General features: G+C 39.0%; 1 pseudogene; it reads right to left on the bottom strand.

The window, feature by feature from the left end:
* Window positions 1-5524: 5524 nt before the first annotated feature.
* Window positions 5525-7513, bottom strand: LOC140736386 (eukaryotic translation initiation factor 4E transporter pseudogene; annotated as a pseudogene).
* Window positions 7514-18202: the final 10689 nt, after the last annotated feature.

The raw sequence follows: 18202 nt of genomic DNA, 5'->3' as shown, positions 1-18202 counted from the left end.
GACAGGAAATGTTTGATGTTTCTGCTGCAATGGCTGGACGTAGATAAGATCATTGTAAAAGTCAGCTTAGTGACCTCTCCCACCACCCAGCTCACCAGGCCTGGCGTCCGACTTGTTGGCCCTCACCCAGCTGCTGACACTTTTGCTCAGAGTGTGCCTCTGTCTCATACAATCCTTCACAGCAACTGCAGCTGCACCACACCTAACAAAGGAAATCTGGCTCAGGCACCAGACTCCATGACTTATTTCATTTAAACATACAATTTTTCTCAGCAAGGTCACATTCACAAAGGGGTTCCCATAGTCTATTTTAGAACTCCAGGATAGAAATAGATTATGAGGAGAATATTTCTGGACTCCTCTCCATACTTGAATTAATGCAATTTAAATATCACGTATTCCCAAATATGCCTTTACATATGTTAGACTGGAGTGTAGAATTGCTAGTTTTCTTGTAACTAACTTTTCTATGTTTGCTTGTATTTTTATATGATCATCTATGTACATGTAATTGTTCAGTTAATTTTCCAGTAATTATGCTATAGTTGCTTCTGTATTTTCTAGAAACTTCTTTGTTTTCTGTAGCAGGTGTCACGCTACTTGAATCTGGCTATTTCGTAGGTTGATTGTTATCACTGCAAATTTGTTTATTTGATGTTTATCTTATCACTGAAAATTTGTCTGAGTATGAGATGACATGACTACTTTTTATCTTTGTTCTCTTGGCTCTTCTTTCTTTTCATTTTCTGCTCTTGTAACAATTTATAGAAGATTTGATGTCTCATTCTTGAGTTCCGAAGAGCCCTGGCATTGCAAAAGCCTCAGGATCCAACACATTTGGAATTTTCCTTAATCTTGTTGTTTTGCAGTTTACGTTGGTGTATTTCTATTAACACCCTTTAGAGCGAAAAAACATTTGGCATCTACTGCTTGAATTTAAATCTGATATTTCATGCCAGATGAATCTGAATCAGAATCAGGTTTAATATCACTGGCATATGTTGTGAAATTTGTAAACTTAGCAGCAGCAGTACAATGCAATACATGATACTATAGAATAAAATAAGTAAGTCAATTACAATAAGTATACAGTATATATGCATATTAAATAGTTAAATTAAAAATCGCTGAGTGTGTGCCTTCAAGCTTTAGTACCTCCTTCCAATGAGAAGAAATTATATCCTGGGTGATGGGTGTCCTTAATAATGGATGCCACCATTCTGAGGCGTTGCTACTTGAAGATATCTTGGATACTACAGAGGCTACTACCCAAGATGGAGCTGACTAATTTTACAACTTTCTGTAGCTTCTTTCAATCCTGTGCAGTAGCTCCCCCCCGCCCCCATCCTAGAGAGTGACACAGTCTGTCAGAATGCTCTCCACGGTACATCTGTAGAAGATTTTGAGCGTTTTAGGTGACAAACTAAATCTTCTCAAACTGCTAATGAAATATAGCTGCTCCCTTGCCTTCTTAACAGCTGCATCAATATTTTGGGACGAGGTTAGATACTCAGAGATCTTGATCCCCAGGAACTTGAAATTGCTCACTCTCTGTACTTCTGATCCCTCTATGAGGATTGGTTCGTGTTCCCTCATCTTACTCTTCCTGAAGTCCACAATCATCTCTTTGGCCTTACTGACGATGACTGCAAGGTTGTTGCTGCAGCACCGCTCAAATAGATAGTATAACTCTCTCCTGTATGCCCCCCTCATCCCCATCTAAGATTCTACCAACAATAGTTGTACCATCAGCAAATATTGTGATTACCTTACATAGAGCAAAGCACCAGAAATAGGCATAATGTTGGGCTGATTGGTTTACAATTTGACCTCCATCTGAACTAGCCTCTGAGCAATTTCCTCACATCTGGTACAAATGCCTGGCTCCAATCATCCTGGGACTTCCAATCCTGGAGTCAGGCAATGAGGTATGATAAGGCTCCAGTGATGATTATGCCTCATGTGTCTGCAAAGGTCCCATTCCTCTGAAGCCCTGACAGCCCTTGATGAGAAGCAAGGCTGGTGGGTATAACATCCTATCAAAGCTGTGAAAGTTGTTTAAGTATTTTAAATTGTTTCTGATATGCAGAGATATTTATAAAATATTAAAAACTATTAAATTGCTTAACAACTAGAAAAAATAAAATACAGTTCCAAAGCACATTAAAACATTAAAAAAATTAAAAACCCATGAAACTCACACTTTATATCAATCTATCTATCTTCAGGCCATGCTACTTAGGGACTGTGCTAATACTACTTTGTGACTCTATGTGCCGGATCGTATCTATGTGTGAATACTTGTACTGTACTGTGTTTTGCCCCTTGGCTCCAGGGAAACAATGCTTCTTTTAGCTGTGTATGGTTGAATGACAATAAACTTGAACTTGAAGCACCAGTAAGCCAAGTAAAGTAACCAACATGGAAATAACTGAGCTTATCCTTTCCTTTCAGATCCCAGCCAGGGAACATTCATTCAAATGAATCCATAGAGTAATCCTGTACAAGATCTTCTGGTAAAGAATTACAGAGGCAGATTTCCCCATGCAAACTGCGGAGCAATCTCTGCACATCTGGACTGCACTGCAGTTTCCCATAGTTCATTTGCTGATGGAATGGGAGAATGAAAACAATGTTATCCATAACTCGGCTTCTCCCCAGATTTAGAGTGGGACCAAATAAGTGAAGAACTAGTGAAGAGATAGATGTTATTGCATTCTCTCTGAAACCTCCAGCCACGGCTATTATTTATTTATATCGTATGGAATAAGCCCTTCTGGTCCTTCAAGCCACAGTGCCCAGCAATCCCCGACAACTCCTATTTATGTGTGTTGTTTCTCTTCACGCCTTGTGACTCATCAGGCGGCAACCTTGCCGTTTCTTTAGCAATTGTCTGATTTTTACAAGGTCGAGTTGCTAGGTCAAACCTCAACCGGTCACAGATGGAAAGCGTTCAAGAAGATGGCCAGATTCCAACCCGGGACCACTCCCCTCGAAGTCCAGCATGGATGCCACTACATGACCAACTGTCTGACCCCTATTTAGCCCTAACCTAATGATGGACCATTTTACAATTATCAATTAACCTACTATGAATGGTACGCCTTTGGACAGTGGGAGAAAACCAGAGCAATGGGAAGAAACCCATGCATTTCATAAGGAAATCTCCTTACAGAAGATGCCAGAATTGAATTCTGAACTCTAACGCACAAAGCTGTAACAGCATTGCGCTAACCACTACACTATCATGGCTCCCGTGGTAGTTTGATTCAGCCCTTTAACAATCAATATACTGCATCTATTTATCTACATTCTATTACATTTTAATGAACTCAAAGTTAACAGGAGGACAATCAATCTTTACTAATAATGTTTCAATTCCTTGATTGAAAGAAATTGGCCTCCTTATTTCTGTAGTTGTGAGGGATTCATAGAGTACCCAGCCCTGCATTATTACCTCTCAGGTGTTCCTGAGGATTGAAAGTGCAAGGCCTCTGCTCTGTACAGAGAGGAAAAGGAGGCTGGAAGCTACTCATAAGCACCTTAGTGTTACCTCCCAGTCTATGCTGATGTGGTTCTCTCAGGAGAACCCTCAGGCTTGTTTTGCTATCCTACATCAGGCAGATTAACTCCACCTATTGCCTGGTCATCCTTGACAGATGATTTATGTCCCTGTTGATTTGTAAAGTGCCTTGGGAAACCTAGGCTGCAAGGTTCTCAGATTTCTCAGTGCCGGCTTTGATACTTCCTCTGCCCTTTTCAGCTACCCCTTAGATGGATATTCTGCCACAGAGCGATGCTTGCAATGGAGTAAGTGATACCCTGATGCTGGGCCGTAAATGACATGCCAAGGATGGCCAGGCAGAGCAGGACAGCAGAACGAGCCTGAGGTTTCTCTGGAGAATGACACCTGTCAGTTGCTGCACATTTTTGAACATGGTATTTTATTTTACTTGTTTTTTCCAAGTAATTATTACAAAGTTGGGATTTCACAATTCTAAAGCCAAAGTCATTTTTATCCTTAAACATATCATGCATCAATTTTATCTGTCACAAGACTGAGCAGACTAATGAAAGGCTAACAATGAAGTGTTAAGTACAAGTGGGACAGAAATACAATAGCAACAGTTATGATGGATGGAAGTTTCTTTAAGGCTTTGCCTCTAAGAAATTAGAATTACATATACTGGATTACTATTCCATCTACTAATCTGCTTTGCAAAGGGTCACTTACCTTAGGAAAGGACTGTCAGCCAAAGATCCCATTTCTGACTGCTGTCAACATACTGTTGGCAAGTGCCTATAGGTAGGTATTGGATGAAATTATATTGAAGTTCACTATGATGGTCAAGAAGCCTGCCAAAATCCTGCCGTTTGAATTCCTGTATAAAATATTACCAAATATGTGATATACACATTCTGATTTTTTTATATTTAAAATCTTAGTTTAACAGCATATAAAATACAGTATTTTGAATTTATTTCCTTTCTGTGATAACAGCAAAAAAACACAAATTAGTCAAATAAGTTGCTTTTAATTTGTGAGTCCCATCTCCTCACTATTCCTTCAGTTTATTATGTATATTTGCTTTGTGCAGAGCTTTCTTATTTTTCTCTCTCATTTTATTCATTTCTAAATAAATAGTTGCTATCCCAGGTTTGGCTTTATTACTCCCAGCTTCATCACTTTTCATCCTTCTGGCCTAGCACCTTTTATTCTCTCTGCTCTGTCACTAAACGGTAAAATGTTTGGGCAAGTTATGAAAATGCTATTTATAGTGATCTCAGTTATGCTGTCAATGCTGCAATGACAAGACAGATGTTTATTTTTATTAATATTTATTAAAAGTCAGAGAGCTAAAAGATCACTGCCAATTTTGTACTTCTTAAACACAACCCACTGTTATGTTTGTGGTACTGGGAAGCTGGGTGGCCGTGAATAATGCACACAAGAGATGGAACGAACAAATTGCTGAAGTGTTCCCGGGCTTCTAGCCGGGTGCAAGTACTGATTATAACCCTAAAGAAGAAGTCAGAATTTGTCATTGAAACAGCGGTTTAATTAATATCTATACTTGGCTGGAAGCTCGGGGAGAGTTTATTCATCAAAGATGCCAACAAAGTACTAGGTCCTTTTTTTAAACATTTTACTTGTAAGTTAGCCACCAAAATGTCCTCTCACATTACGTTCAGTGTGCTACACACTGAGAAGCTTGACAGTAATCTGTAATGGTCAAAAAGTACATAACATACCCCTCCCCCCCTTATTTTAAAGGTTTCTCCCCCTTTCCATACACGGACTAGCTGCTGAACCATTAACATTCAATGGAGTAATCAACCTACAACAAAAGTTTTTTTTCTAAACTAGGGAAAGAAGGTAGACTGCCTCTATTCCCAGATGTAAGACTGGGGATTATTCTGCCCCATGTGCTGAGAATTAGACACTAAACAGAGATTCAACCTGTCTGGAGGTCGCCTGTTCCTGTGAGGGTACCAATGACTTGGGGATGACATTAAAATCATTTTATGGGGTACTGCATTGCCAGTAAGGGACACCACAGGTGATGGGAGATGAATGGCCTTGCTGATTAAGGACTGGCATGTGACGATTCTGACTACCAAGTGGGTCAACTAGAATATCTGGGGATGGAGGCCGCTTTATGGGGAGAGGAGGTGAGTGGTAGGTGGTAGAATTCCAGGGGGTTTTGAATGCAAAGGCAAGATCCATTTGCCTTCATACAGTTAACTAGCTTATTGAAAGCAGTCATATCCGTGTCTTTTTTTAATTTGTTTAGGACCAAATGATGCAGTTAGAGTCTGTTCCAGATGTTCTACTATGAATAGAGCAGCAAGCTTCCTCTCGAATTCCATTTTTTTGACCTTTCATTTCTGCATCTACCTCTTCCAGACAAACCTACTCTGGTCTGTGAACTCGCCTTTAGTTTCTCCTTGCAGGTAATGGGACTGGACGGCAGTGGTTTCACATCCACGTTTGCTTTTTGCAAAATTTCTAAAGTATCAACATTTTTATCAATATGCTAGTCATCTTCTCATGATGGAATGGGAGCAAATTAATTTCCAAGCTGTGAAACAGGAGTTGCGATTCTGTGCTGCAGACCAACAAGTCTGTCAGGTTCTTCATGTGGGGTAGACCGCAGGCTCCAGAAGAGACTACTTCATCTACTTAAGTTACTTGAAAGCCATTGACTGAAGTGGCTGGAGGATACTGATCCTTCACCAAGCACCTCTTCAATCATCAGTGCTAGTCCAGGTAGACTTTTCTCCAAGTTGAAGAACTCATTGAAGTCAAACTCCCCGAGTGAGGGTTTAGGCAGGACTGCTTCCTGGGAAACTTGTTTGGTCAGCTTCTGATGCAGAAACTGCAGGTATCTGTGTCTGAGCCGTACCATTGCATTCTACACCTTTAAAAGTTTCCGGTCACCTCCTCCATCTCTTTGCCCTCTTTCAGTATAGGAATCGCATCGTTCCTGCTCACCAAAAATGCATTTGTCATCACCAAACACTCCCCATGTTGTCTTGTTCCCTTCCTTCTCTAGCATCACTGTCACACAATCTTTGTCTCTGCCACCCCAATCAAAGGTTCTTGATGCCATTATGGACCCACTTCCAATTTTCTATTGGCAGCCCAACTCATGAATATTTTCATTTAAAAAAATTCCAATGGACTTCCAGACTGTCAACTTTTGGAGTTATTGGTTGCATGACAGTTACTACCAAAGCTTTGGCACACAGGTCTGAGTACAACATCAAGAGCTTCTGCACCCATCACAGTCAGAAAAGTCAGACCATGAATATCATTTGAAATTTGATTTGCCAGTAAATAAACTCCATTGCTCTGTTGGTTCATCATACGGCCCCATACTTCCATAACTTGTCACCATTTTCAAACACAATCGTGTTCCAGCAAAGTTAACTTGTCTTATCCATCTTGCTTTCCCACTTATATGTTTTATTTAACCATCCTGTTCTCATTTTCTCCCCTTGGATTCTTCCCTCACCGTGCTTCCTGTGATTGTTCACTCATCACATTTCTCATGGAGTGCAGCATCTTCTTTTCGCTCAGTCACTTTTCTTTCACTTTGACTTTTCTTGCTAACACCTCATCACCAGTTGTTATATTTTGATAGTGGAAAGCCAGGTGGTCTTAAATAACACACACAGGAGTTGGAGAGATAAGAAACAAATGAGCTGCTGTCTATTTACTTGCAAGTCATCTACCATAATGTTTAGTATGTAACACACAGAGGAGTTTGACAGCAACCCCTAAGGGTCAAAATATACATGAATACCCAACACTCTCTACCTAATATTCTAATTGAAAACACATGCATAACAATAACTTTACCTTAATATAAATCATTTATGCAATATTAGAATTATGTATAAAATCCTCTGTAATAAGCAGAGGAAATCAATTATGTTTGTCTCTTTCTTTTGGAATTGATTTATTACTGCCACATACTGAGATATCAGTGAAAAACTTGTCCCGCATATTGTTGATTAGATCAGGTTGGAACAAGGTAAAATAATAACAATGCAAAATAAAGTGCAACTGCTACAGAGTAAGATCAATGCATACAAACAAAAAAGTGCAAGATCAAAACAAAATAGATTCTGGGGCAAACAAATATCCATCTTACCACACTAAGGAACAATTTAATATTCTTAAGACAGCAGGGTAGAAGTTCTCCTTGAGACTGGTGATAGGTACATTCAGGTTGTTGTATCTTCTACCTGATAGATGAGGGGAAAGGAAAGAATGTCAGGAATGTGTGGAGTCATTGATTATGCTGGCTGCTTTGCTGGGGCACTGAGAATTACAGAGTCTATAAGGTGAGGGTGGTTCCCATGATATAGTGGGCTGTGTTCACAACTCTCTTCAGCTTCTGCAGTTACAGGCAGAGCAGTTGCCATAACAAGCCATAATACATCCAGATGTAGTGCTTTCTATGGTGTATCAATAGAAGTTGCTGAGGGTTAATGACGGAATGCCAAATTTCATTAGCCTCCTGAGGAAGTAGAGGCATTATTGAACTTTCTTGGCCATGGTGTCTACGTGGTTGGACAAGTACAGACTACTGGTGATTTTAACTTCTGTGAACTTGAAGCTCTCAACCCTCTCAAACTGAACACATAGACGAAAACAACATGTGTGTCACAACCCTCCCCCACCTTTCTGAAGTCAATGACCAGTTGTTTTGTTTGGCTGACATTCAGTTTGTTGTCACGACGCCATATCCTTCCTGTACTCTGCTTCTTCGTTATTTGAGATCCGCTCCACTACGGCGATATCATCTGAAAACTTGTAGATGGAGTTACAGGAAAATCTGGCCATAAAGTCATGAGTTAACAGGGAGTAGGGTAGGGTGGCTGAGGATACAACCTTGTTGAGCAGTGGTGTGGTAAATAACCAGTTGCAGAGAGAGACGTTGACTCTCAGAGTCCGGAGTTTGTTGGCATTTGCTTGAAATTATAGTATTGAATGTGGAGCTGTAGTTTAAAAAATCAATCCATCATTGACCTCTTTCAGTGTAAGTGACTTGCATGAAGTTGAGGTTTTCTGGAAGGCAGGAGTTAATGCATGCCGTGACCAACCTCTTGAAGCACTTCATGATGGTAGATGCCAGAGCCTTTGTGTGGTAGTCACTTAGGCATGTTAACTTGTCTTTTAGGTACTGGGATAAAAGTGGTCTTCTTAAAGCTGGTGCATACCTCAGATTGGAGCAAGGAGAGGTAAAAATGTCTGCAAATCTACCCGTCATCTGATCTGCACATGCTTTAAAGATGCAGCCAGGGACACCATAAGGACCAGACGGTTCAATCTCTGGATGACTGATTTTACATCTGCAGTGGTGACTAAGGGTTCAGGTTCAGTCTGTCAGGATGGGTGGTAACATACCCATTCCCTTCTGTTCAAAACGTAATTAGATGAAATGTACTTGGTGAATGATAGAACGACAGAAGGATGGGCAAGTAGTGTTGAAGAATCAGGGAGCCTGCAGAAGGACTTAAGACAGATTGGGAGAATGGGCAAAGAAGTGGCAGATGGAATATAGTGCAGGGAAGTGTATGGTCATGCACTTTGGTAGAATGAATAAAGGATGTAAACTATATACTAAAATTCAAAAATTAGAGGTGCAAAGGGACTAGGGAGTCCTTGTGCAGGATTCCTGAACGATTAACTTGCAGGTTGATTCAGTGGTAAGGAAGGCAAATGCAATGATAGCATTCATTTTGAGAGGACTAGAATATAAGAGCAAGGATGTAACGCTGAGGCTTTATAAGGCATTGGTCCCCTTTTCTAAGAAATGATGTGCTGGCATTGGAGAGGATTCAGAGGAGCTTCATGAGAATGATTCTGGTGATGAAAGGGTTAACCTATGAGGTGTATTTGATAGCTCTTTGCCTGTACTCACTGGAGTTTAGAAGAATTTGGGGTGGGGGGGGGGGGTGCTCATTGAAACCTACCGAATATTGGAAGTTCTGAATAGAGTTGATGTAGGGAGGATGTTTCCTATTGTGGGTGAATCTAAGATCAGGGGACACAGCCTCAGACTATGGGGACATCCATTTAAGACAGAGATGACGAGGAATTTCTTCAGCCAGAGGGTGGTGAATCAGTGGAATATATTGCAAAGGCAGCAGTGGAGACCAATCATTGAGTATATTTAAAGTGGAGGTTCATGGGTTCTTGATTAGTCAGGGCAACAAAGGTTACGAGGAGAAGGTGGGAGGGTGGTGTGAGAGGGATAATAAATCAGCCATGATGAAATGGCGGAGCAGACTGGCCTAATTCTGCTCCTATGTCTTACAGATTGCATTAAGCTCATCAGGAAGGAATATGCTGGGTTTCTGGTGACGTCATCGTCGAGAATGGCAGCTTAAGTCACTAGCTCCTCCGGAAAAACACATATTAAGCCCTGTTAACCCATCAAATATAGTATTTTTCAAAAATATTTGAATTGATAAGAGGGGCAAGAATGGGAAAAAAGAATGGAAATAGAAAAAGCGACACTGCGGAGCCTGCGGCTGAGAGGAGTGCAGCAAGCGGCTCTCCTACCCGACCGCGTGCTAGCGAGGCGGACGCTGGGCCTCGTTCAGGTGAAGCGGCGAATATGATCGAAATTCTGAAAGAGATAAGGGAGTTCCAGAAAGATATAAAGCAGCAGCTACATGATATTAAGTCAGAGCTCACCAACGTCAATCAAAAAATAGTGGTGGCAGAGACTCGAATTGAGAAGGTGGAAGATCACGTTCAAAACATGGAACGGATACTGAGTAAGATGATAAAAATATTAAATCACCAAGAAGGTAAACTGCTTGACCTGGAGGGAAGATCATGGCGGAAAAATGTCAGAATATACAACGTTCCTGAAGGAGCGGAGGGCTTGTCTATGATGGAGTTTGTCGGAAAGTTGCTGCGAGATGCACTGGAGCTTCCCTCAACTATGGAGCTGGAAATTGAGAGAGCGCATCGTGCGCTCGTCCCGAAGCCTACTCGAGATAGAGCAGATAAGCCACGCTCAATAATAATAAAATTCCTTCGGTACAGTACCAAAGCGGAGATTCTACGAAGGGCCTGGGATAAGAAGAAGGTGTTTTTAGATGATAAATTAATATATTTCGACCAAGATTACCACCCCCCGCCCCCCCCCCCCCCGGCAGTCCTGCAGAAATGTAAAGAATACTCTGAAGTAAAGCGAATACTAAAGCAAGAAAGGATTAGATTTCAAACTCCGTACCCTGGTAAACTTTGAGTGTTTTATCAAGATGGGATCCAACTGTATTAGACAGTGGAAGAGGCGACTACAGACATGAAGGCCAGAGGGTTGCCCATCAGCGTGATCAAACCGAGGGAAAGCCTGGCAGAGGAATTATCCCGCTCCGCTTGGGAAGTAGTGAGAGAATCCAGAAGGCAGGAGACAGGAGGAGGCCGAGAGAAGTATATCAGGAAGAGACCAGGAGTTTTCCAAAGACAGCCCTCACCCCCTCCAGAAGAGCCATAAGGTTTGGCTAATGTTGAAATGTTGAGAATGTTAAAAGGAAGCCAAAGGTTTGGCTAATGTTAAAAATGTTGAGAAGCTAAAAGGAAGCCAAAGTAGACAGTGATATACCTATCTCAAGAAATACTTATTATAATGTGTATTTTATATTACTTAGTTGTTATTCTTTATTCGCTCTACTCCTTTTCCCCCCACCAAAATGAGAATACATATATATGTGTGCATATATGTAAATGTATGTAATATATATGTGTATATATATGTGTGTGTGTGGATATAGGAGGAGTACACAGGGAAATCTTTTCTGTGTAATGTATTTGTTCACTGACTTTTATGAATACTGCAATGGGGGCCCTCAACTCACAAGTAGGAGAGGTTATCCCCCACAGCTAAACATTTCCTCTAGCTCAACAGAGGGTCATCTACTAGAGACCTCAGCCTTGGAATCACACATTCGTTTCCATTTTTGTTATTATTTGCATTTCTTGGTTCTTATTTGTTCAGGGAGTAGATCAATTAAGTTTTATTCTGCTAATTTCAATGACACATTGACAGATAAATACAGATGGCTAAGGACAAAGTTAAATTCATTTCTTTTAATGTCAATGGGCTATTAAATCCAATCAAACGTAATAGAATTTTATCCAAAATGAAAAAAGTACAAGCCCATGTAGTATATTTACAGGAAACTCATTTAAGTGATAATGAGCATAGAAAATTAAAGAGAATGAGCTTCACTAATTTGTTTTTCTCCTCATACAAATCAGGACATAGGAGAGGAGTTGCTATTCTTATCTCAAGTAAGCTAAATTTTGAAAAAGTATTCAAAATGGGAGATAAAGAGGGCAGATATATTGTGGTAAGGGGGAATATAGACAGAAATTCAGTTATTCTATTGAATACATACTGGAAAGTGATATTGGTTTCTTTCAGAAAATTACTGATATTATGGTAGCGGAAACAGAAGGTCTCCTGATATGTGGGGGAGACTTAAATTTACAATTACAACCAAACTTAGACTCTTCCAATAGAAAAACCTACGAAACAAAATCCTTACATAAGAAAGTGAATACACTTTTTGAGGATGTTGGTTTAATTGATATATGGAGGGACCTTTTCTCCGACAGAAGGGATTACACTCATTATTTTGCTCCCCATTCTGTATATACAAGAATAGACTATTTCATAACATTTGGAAAAGACAAAGACAAAATAAACACCTGTGGAATTGGGACAACAAATGTAAGTGACCATGCACCTATATATTTATCTGTTGATTTTGACCTACAACCAAAGAATACTATTTGGAAACTAAATTCAAGTCTACTCAATGATCCATACTTTAAGGAACAAATTAAAAAAGAAATTGGTCTCTACTTAGAATTTAATGATAATGGAGAGGTTTCACCTCCCATTTTATGGGATACTCTGAAGGCTGTCTTAAGAGGGAAAATTATAGCAATATCTTCATATAAGAAAAAAATAAGGAATAAAACAGAGAAATTTCAAAATAGGCTGAAGGAACTAGAGAAAAAACACAAATTGAATTTGGCACAGGATACATTAGGGGAAATTTTAAAAAATAGGAATGAAATTAATAGTTTGGCTATGCAAGAAATCAGGAAAAAATTAATGTTTCTGAAATAGAAACATTATGAAAGTGGATCAAAATCTATGAAAATAATGACCTAGAAACTGAAAAAAAGAGAGAGCAGAAAATACAATTCATAGAATTAGTGACCCAAGAACGAAAATGATAAAAAATAAGCTAAGTGAAATTCAAGAAGCTTTTGAAGTGTTTTACAAAACTCTATATTCCAAAGTTCCAGGGGGAAGCATAACCCAAATTGACACCTTCTTGAATTCTCTAGAGTTACCTACTTTAAGTGAAGAACAAAATAGAATGATGACTGCTGACATAACTGAAGTTGAATTAAAAGCTGCAATTAGTAGGCTTAAATTAAGCAAGTCACCAGGATCAGATGGGTATACAGCAGAGTGGTACAAAGAATTTAAAAATGAGTTAATTCCTGTTTTACTCCCCACACTGAACTGGGCTCTAAAAAAGGCACAAATGCCACCCAGTTGGAAGGAAGCTATAATCTCAGCTATACTGAAAGAAGGCAAGGATAAAATGGAATGCAGGTCATTTAGACCAATATCCGTTCTTAATGTAGATTATAGATTATTTACCTCCAACATGGGCAAACGATTAGAGGAGTTTCTACCCATACTGATACGTAACGATCAGACAGGTTTTATACGACAATGCCAAACAGAAGACAATATACGAAGCACACTTCACATTATGGATCATATACAAAAAAAATAAAATTGAAGCAATAGTGATAAGCGTGGACGCTGAAAAAACATTTGATTCAGTTAATTGGAATTTTCTTTACAGAGTTTTACATAGATTTGGTTTTCAAGACACAATTATTAAAACTATACAGACACTATACGACAACCCTACTGCTAGGATTAAAATCAATGGATATTTATCAAATAGTCTTACCCTAGAAAGGGGCACAAGACAGGGTTGTGCATGGTCACCATTACTCTTTGCACTATATCTGGAACCATTAGCTCAATACATCAGACAAAATGAAGATATCAGGGGAATTACTATTAAAGGGGCAGAGCATAAATTGGCTTGTTACGCAGATGATATTTTGATCTATCTAGGGCAACCAACATATTCTTTACCTAAATTGATGCAATCCTTTGAACAATATGGTCAATTATCATGATACAAGATCAACATAGATAAAACCCAATTACTTCCATATTACTATAGCCCACCAAGAGAAATTGAAAGTAGATATCTCTGGGCATGGCACACAGAGTCTTTCAAATATTTGGGCATCATTATGCCAAAAGATTTGGCAAAATTATCAGAATGTAATTATCAGCCTTTATATAAAAAATTAAGGAAGATATGGCAAGATGGAACCTGATTCCTTTTTTCAGTCTCAGTTCAAGGATTGAGCCTATTAAAATGCAAATACTGCCCAGACTGTTATATCTCTTTCAGACCCTACCAATAGAGATTAATCAAAATCAATTCAATGAATGGAACAAGATGCTATCAAGGTATATTTGGCAGGGTAAAAGGCCTAGTGTTCATCTCAAAACTTTGCAATTAGCAAAGGAAAAGGGGGAATGGGGCCTACTTTCTCTTAGAGATTATTATCTTGCAGCACAGTTGAGAGCTGTGATATGTTGGTGCAACCCATCATATGATGCTCAATGGAAGAACATTGAGGAGCGGGTACTTCCCATCCCCATACAAGCAATTTTGGCTGATAACAACCTGCAAAGGTACAAAAATACTATTGATAACCCAAGGTTGAAATTGACTCTTAAAATATGGAAAACTACTATAAAAGAATATAATCTAGAGGGAGATATTGCAATTCTTAAATGGTGTGCATATGACTTGGATTTTACACCAAATAAATTGGATGCTCGATTTAAGGACTGGACAGCTAAAGGAACAACAGTTCTTTGCAATGTAATGAAAGAACGAACACTGTTCAGTTTTGAAATGCTTAAAGAGAAACACTTATTAGAAAAACAAGATTTTTATCGGTATTTACATATGCGACAATATGTTAATAAGACGCTTAAAAATGTAACCAAGGCAAGTACATGCTTGATAGAGCTATTTAGAAAAACATATAATTCAGATAATGGTAGCAGAATCATTTCAAGCATGTATAAGGGGTTGTCAAATCTTAAAACAGATCTGACTTCATACATTAAAACAAAATGGGAGAAGGAAGAAGGGATAATTATATCTGAGGAAGAATGGACAATAATATGGAGATATCTTGCAGAGAGATTTAGGCCAGTTAGAAGAGTGGGCTGAACAATGGCAGATGGAGCTTAATGCTGATAAGTGTGAGGTGCTACATTTTGATAGGAATAATCCAAATAGGACATACATCGTAAATGGTAGGGCATTGAAGAATGCAGCAGAACAGAGTGATCTAGGAATAATGGTACATAGTTCCCTGAAGTGGAATCTCATGTGGATAGGGTGGTGAAGAAAGCTTTTGGTATGCTGGCCTTTATAAATCAGAGCATTGAGTATAGGAGTTGGGATATAATGTTAAAATTGTACAAGGCATTGGTAAGGCCGAACTTAGAGTATTGTGTACAGTTCTGGTCACCGAATTATAGGAAAGATATCAACAAAATAGGGAGAGTACAGAGAAAATTAACTAGAATGTTACCTGGGTTTCAGCACCTAAGTTACAGGGAAAGGCTGAACAAGTTAGGTCTTTATTCTTTGGAGCGTAGAAGGTTGAGGGGGGACTTGATAGAGGTATTTAAAATAATGAGGGCGATAGATCGAGTTGACATGGATAGGCTTTTTCCATTGAGAGTAGGGGAGATTCAAACAAGAGGACATGATTTGAGAGCTAGGGGGCAAAAGTTTAAGGGTAACACAAGGGGGCATTTCTTTACTTAGAGAGTGGTAGCTGTGTGGAATGAGCTTCCAGTAGAAGTGGTAGAGGCAGGTTCGGTATTGTCATTTAAAGTAAAATTGGATAGGGATATGGACAGGAAAGGAATGGAGGGTTATGGGCTGAGTGCGGACCAGTGGGACTAGGTGAGTGTAAGCTTCGGCATGGACTAGAAGGGCCGAGATGGCCTGTTTCCTTGCTGTAATTATTATATGGTTAAATGGTTATATGGTATCAATGGAAGTGTACCAGTTCACAGAAATGGAGGGAGTTTGGATGGAAAAACTTGATAAGATATTTTATTACACCCTCTCAGAAATTCCATTATGACAGTAACTTCCCTGTTTGCTGGAGAAATTGTGGAAATCAAAATGCAAATCATTATCATGTTTTTTGGGACTGCCCTGTTATCAAAAACTATTGGAGGGAGATACACAATGCCCTACAAGACATCTTTAAATGTGAAATACCCTTGGAGAGTAAGACCATATATTTTGGATATATACCTCAAGAATGGTTGAAAAGAGATAAATATTTAATGAATATACTGTTGGTGGCTGGTAAAAAGACTCTTACTAGGAAATGGTTATCACAGGAGAGCCCAACTTGAAATGCATGGATGGAAATTACAATGGACATTTACAAAATGGAGAAGAGAACAGCATCTGTTAATCATAAGCTGGAACAATTTGATTCATACTGGGAAAAATGGTTTAACTACATAATGCCTCATAGGCCTAATTTTATTCTCACAAATCATTGAATATGTTGTAAAAAAAGATCACTCCCTACTTGTACATAGTTTTTTCCTTTTGCTTGTTTTTTTTCTCTGCTCTTTTCTATGAGTGTATACCTCAGGTAAATACTTTGTGGAGATTTGTGACATTTATGATTATATGATATATATGTACAATGTCTGAAATACATCCTATGGAAATGTTTGTTTGATGACGAACTTCAATAAAAAAAACAAATTACAAAAAAAAGGAAGGAATATGCTGCTGACAGCGATGTTATCCGTTATTCGTTATAACCTGTTATAGCATGTAAGACTGATGGCTCAACTGGGAAGAGATTCGGGACTGATACTGAACATCTCTGATAGCTTTATGGAGGTTACATCTCGATTTCTTGTAAAGATCAGGGTCACCAGGTTTGAATGCTGCAGCCCTACACTTTAGTGGAGAGTGGATCTCTGGTTCATCCAATATAATTATTACAATTTAATAATGTAATTATAATAAATGTTATAATAAGTATATTTATGTACAAGGGGTGATTGATAAGTTTGTGGCCTAAGGTAGAAGGAATCAATTTCAGAAAACCTAGCACATTTATTTTACAACATAGTCCCCTCCTACATTTACATACCTAGTCCAGCGGTCGTGGGGCATACGGATCTTGGACCTCCAGAAAGTGTCCACAGCAGGGGTGATTGATAAGTTTGTGGCCTAAGGAAGAAGGAGATGAGTTATGCAGCTCGTATTACATGCACATGCAGTTCAACTCTTTGGGTGATTATGCAGTAAGTTTGAAGATAGTAACTCATCAGTTAATAACTCATCAGGGGTGATTGTTAAGTTCATGGCCTAAGGCAGGAGGAGATGAGTTATTAACTTCAAACTTTCTGCATAATCACTCAAACAGTTGAACTGCTTGTGCATGTAACAAGAGCTCTGTAACTCATCTCCTTTTACCTTAGGCCACAAACTTATCAATTACCCCTCCTGTATAGAACGAGCTTCCAGAGAAGTGGTTGAGGCAGGTAACACTGTTATCAATTAAGAAACACTTGGAAAGGTACACTGACTATAAAAACTATTCTCCCTTGGACATTTTCATGTTATTTTCTGTTTTGCAACATTGAATCACAGTGGATTCAATTTGGCATTTTTTGACACTGATCTACAGAAAAAGACTCTGTGTCAAAGTCAAAGCAGATCTCTACAAAGTGACCTAAATTAATTACAAATTTAAAACACAAAATAATTGATTGCAGAAGTATTCACCCCAAATCATCACTGGTGCAGCCAACTGGTTTTAGAAGTCACATAATTAGTTAAATGGAGATCATTGTGTACAGTCAAGGTGTTTCAATTGATTGTAGTAAAAATACACCTGTATCTGCTCGGTCCAATTGCTGGTGACTTGGCTGACAGATGGTTTTTGTATAAGGAGTGATGGTTGGTTAATGGTGTGGAGATGTTGGGAAATAGTGTAGGGGGGAGGATCTGGAAATGGAACCGAATGGTACTTCACTGTGGGGTTGTTCGCAGAATGATGGTAATGGATAGATTGTAGAAGAATTTCTAGATAATTCACATCTTGTATGTCTTAATGATGGGATGGTCATGAGTTTTAATGTTCGTAACAGTTCTGAAACTGATATAGATTTAAATTCAGTTTCAAAAATTCTAGCTGGAGTGAATGAGTGGGATGTAATGGGAGATGAAACATTGGAAAGTGATCATTTTCCTATATTCATAAGCTTGGGTGTGGATTTATCTTGGGGACAGAAGGCTAGTTTTAGGAGATGGAATTTTGGTAAAGTAAATTAGGATAGGTTTAGGGTTTTATGTGACTAAGGTCTGTCAGGGCTAAACGTTGAGGATGATGTGGATTTCTGTAATGAAACTGTGGTGCACGTAATTCCTATAAAAAAGGGCATTAATAGGAAAAAGGATGTACCATGGTGGACTAAGGATT

This window comes from Hemitrygon akajei, chromosome 11 (genome assembly GCF_048418815.1).
Source record: "Hemitrygon akajei chromosome 11, sHemAka1.3, whole genome shotgun sequence".
NCBI classification, from domain to species: Eukaryota; Metazoa; Chordata; class Chondrichthyes; order Myliobatiformes; family Dasyatidae; genus Hemitrygon; species Hemitrygon akajei.
Note: the sequence above shows the minus strand (reverse complement) of the source record. Positions and strands in the feature narration are given on the sequence as shown.